Here is a 3746-nt window from a genome sequence, read left to right on the forward strand (position 1 = left end):
CTTATTTCTTCATTCTTACTCATCATCATTGCAAATCTTGTTAAGTAAGAGTGCTGTTGTGAGTATCTAGTTAAGCTTACACTCTCGTTTGTTCTAGTTGATTGATATATATTTTTATCCGAGAGTAAGCTTGAAGTTTTTCTAAGAGACTTCATTAATAAGGCTTCCATAGGAAAACTTCGTAGAGCTTGTGAGTTTTGCATCATCATTGCAATACTCAAGAGTTCGTATTGTTTTTTGTTTGTGAAATAAATTTTTGCAAATCGATTTCAAATATCTCGTGTGATTTACTTTGAGAAACATTTTATTGAGATATTTGTGCATACGCAAAAAGATCTTTGTTGAAATATCATTTGATTGATTTTATCTTCTTGAACACAAAGATCAAATTATTTTAAAAATTAAATCTGAATATCTCTTGAGCCTTATATATTGAGAAATATCATTTGAGATATTTGAAGTATTGCTATCATCTTTGCTTAAGCTTTGTGATTGAAAATATTGTGTGATACAAAGATAGCATTATTTGCACCCTCACGCACTGATTGAAATATTTGCATAGTTATTTGAGAGTAGACACTTAGACTACACCGAACTTATCAAATCCTATCTCTTGATAGTGCGTCAATTACATTGTGCTTAGTGGTACATAATCATCTTAGATTAAGAAGCATTTCCTTGTACGCAAAATTATATACACATCTGTTGCATTTTCAGGCATGGGCCTGAAAAGGGAGACTAGCCTGAAAAGGGAGACTAGCCCTAGAATAGTCCTGGATTGGCTTAGACCCGGTTAGGAAAGTTAGGTTCGCCATCCTATTAAGGGGTGTCGGTTGAGATCAACCCCTTGAATTAACCTGGTTGTATTAGGTGCCGCTCTACCCGTTTAAGTGAGCATTATAATGGTAATCCTTGTGCTTGTTGGCCAAGGCGGTGACGTAGGTAGTTTGGCCAAACCTCGATAACATTTTTGGGTGTCGTCTCCTTTACTGCTTTATTGTGCATACTTGGTTAAATGTTTATTGCAGTTTAAATTCCATTGTATATTTACATTGATTTATTTTATATGCACTAGATTGACCTTAGTCTTGTGTAATATTGTTGTTAGTGGATTGACCTAAGGCAATAAATTTTTAAATACCAATTCACACCCCCCCCCCCTCTTGGGATTGTACCAAAGCTAATAGAGAATTCATGATAAAAGGGAATGAACCACAAAGGCATATCAGTAGGAGGTCCTTGGTCTTGAGCTGGAGGAGGAGGAGGAGGAGGAGGAGGTACAACTACTGGTACTCTTGGAGGTTTACCTCCTTCCAAGAACCAACCCTGATCGTGCTTTTCATAACCCATCTGCTTAAGGGTGGTGTAGGTGAAGAGGTCATGTCGGGTACGTTTTATGAACAACTCAAAAGGTTTGGTTATGTCAAGCTGAGCAAAGATAAGATTCGACACACCTCCATAAGGAATAGTGACATGAGTAGCTTCCAACTTGACCCCCATCCATTTCAAGATAAGGCTGGAGAGATCAAGATTTTTTCCCTTTAGTAAGCACCATAAGACGAAGCAGTCGACATAGGAAAGATGATCATAAGAACCGACCTTAGGTAGGATCTTATTGGAAATGATTTTGTGAAGTATTTAGGCCTAGAGGTCCAATTGCTTACACATTGGTGGTTGGCCAAAATATATGGGTTCGTTTACCATTATCAGAGGCAAAAACTCTTCGGGTGTGAAGCCTTGCTCTAGAATCTAGGATTGAGCAAAGGTGGGACATTCGAATTCTCCTGGGGTGATATGCAAAATAGGAGCTATAATTTGAGGAGTCAAAATAATTTTCTCGCTTCTTACTTCAGTAGTGAGAACACTTTCATGTTAGCATAAAAGATTTTGACTAAGTTGGGATACATGCCTTTGGCTTGATAAACGACAAAATTTTTCCATCCTTGAAATTAGGAATAGCTTCCCAAGAGGGGGGGTGAATTGGCTTTTAAAACTTTCTTCTTAGTTCCTTTTTAAAGTCCTTAACTTCTTTTAATATTTAACCAATTCTTTAACTTGTTTATTTATTTTTTCAATCAAATAAGAACTTGGTTTCTTTTAAACAATGAACAAGACAAAACATTCAATCTTCAATCACACAGACAATTAAACTAGTCAAGCCAATCAACCACAATGCTCAAACCAACAACCAATTTGATTGCCAAATATAAGTTCACTGCAACACTATTAGATTAATGAAATCATTCAAGATTTAGTACTCTTTGAATATAAAACAAATCTTTATACCATCCAATCACAATCAATATAACATATGTAACTTTCAGCTTTTGATGTTTTCAGCCCTGTGGTGAATGTGAGTTTTGAACAAAGCCTTGTATATATGAAATTTAATATAAAATCCAATTACTCTTTCAAAACTTCAGAATTCAAACAAACTCTTGAGTTAATTTATCTTTGGGATGTTTAGCCAAGTAACGTACTCCCATATGGTTTCCGCAAAGAATGGTTCAACCAACGTACTCCCTTTTGGTTTCTTCAACCCAAATCAAAATCAAACTTTAAGGTTTACTTGATTTCCAAATATACGTAGTTTATATGATTTTAAATTTAAACCATCCACGCAATTTAAATATGTACTAAAAATAAAGAGTAAGGGAAAGAGAGAGTGAGACGGGGACTTTTACGAGGTTCGGCTTATACCCAGCCTACGTCCTCGCCTTTGGTAAACCACCAAAGGATTCACTAAACATGTTCCTTTAATGGGTGGAACAAACCTTTACAACAATCCTTGGGTAAGGCTAGAGCCCGCCTTCTCCAAATGATATCCCCTCGTCCGGTCACTCCTTAACTAGGTTAGAGCCCGCCTCTCTAAGCAATATCCCCTTGCTTAGCCAACGATCCAAACAGTCCTTGGATTTGGAAATATACAAGATAAAAATCAAATAGATGTGTATAACAAACTTGCTCCTCAAATAGCTAGTTAGTACAACAATTACAGCACAACTAATATACTTCAAAGTAAATAATAATATGAAATTTAACTTGAAGCTCAAGGAAGTATATCACCGATTAATTCTTTCAATGATTGAAAGATTTAGAATTTGTAGCACAATTCCAGTGGAAGTAGATCAATTAAAACTTAGTTGAATTCGTGCACAATATGTGAGCTTGAGAACAAGAGAGAGCCTTGAGAATTTGAGAGCAATTTGAGAGAGACTTTGAATTTTTTCAGAATTTGAATTCTTGTTACCTTGATTCAATGATTTTTGAAGCTTATTTATAGACTTTAAAAAGTTTATAACTTGATCCCCAAGTGTGTTGAATTATCCCCAAGTTTCCATAAGTTTTCAGCCCTAAGCAACCTCTTTTAAAAATTTAACCGTTATGAAAAAAAAATCAAAACAACCGCGTGGCAAATGACTGTCCATTTTGGGCAGTCATTTGTCTAGTTAAAACAAAGGGGTAGTAGGGTGTTATTCATCTTTCCAAACACGCATAGACGTCTCGTTTTGCTCTGATAGTCGTTTGTCAAGTTCTTGACAGTCGTCTGTCATGCTGTTAGCTTCGAGCACCCTTCAGTCTTTTGGTTATAAATTTTTTTATATAACTCCAAATTTGATGATATTGGTGTCAAATGAAATCTAAGAGAAAATAATAAAACTTTCATGTTGAACACATTTTAAAATAAGGATTTTTTTTATGGAGAAAAATGTGCATCAACGACAATGTAGAAAAATTGACAGCAT

This window comes from Malania oleifera, chromosome 2, assembly GCF_029873635.1.
Source record: "Malania oleifera isolate guangnan ecotype guangnan chromosome 2, ASM2987363v1, whole genome shotgun sequence".
Classification (NCBI taxonomy): domain Eukaryota; kingdom Viridiplantae; phylum Streptophyta; class Magnoliopsida; order Santalales; family Ximeniaceae; genus Malania; species Malania oleifera.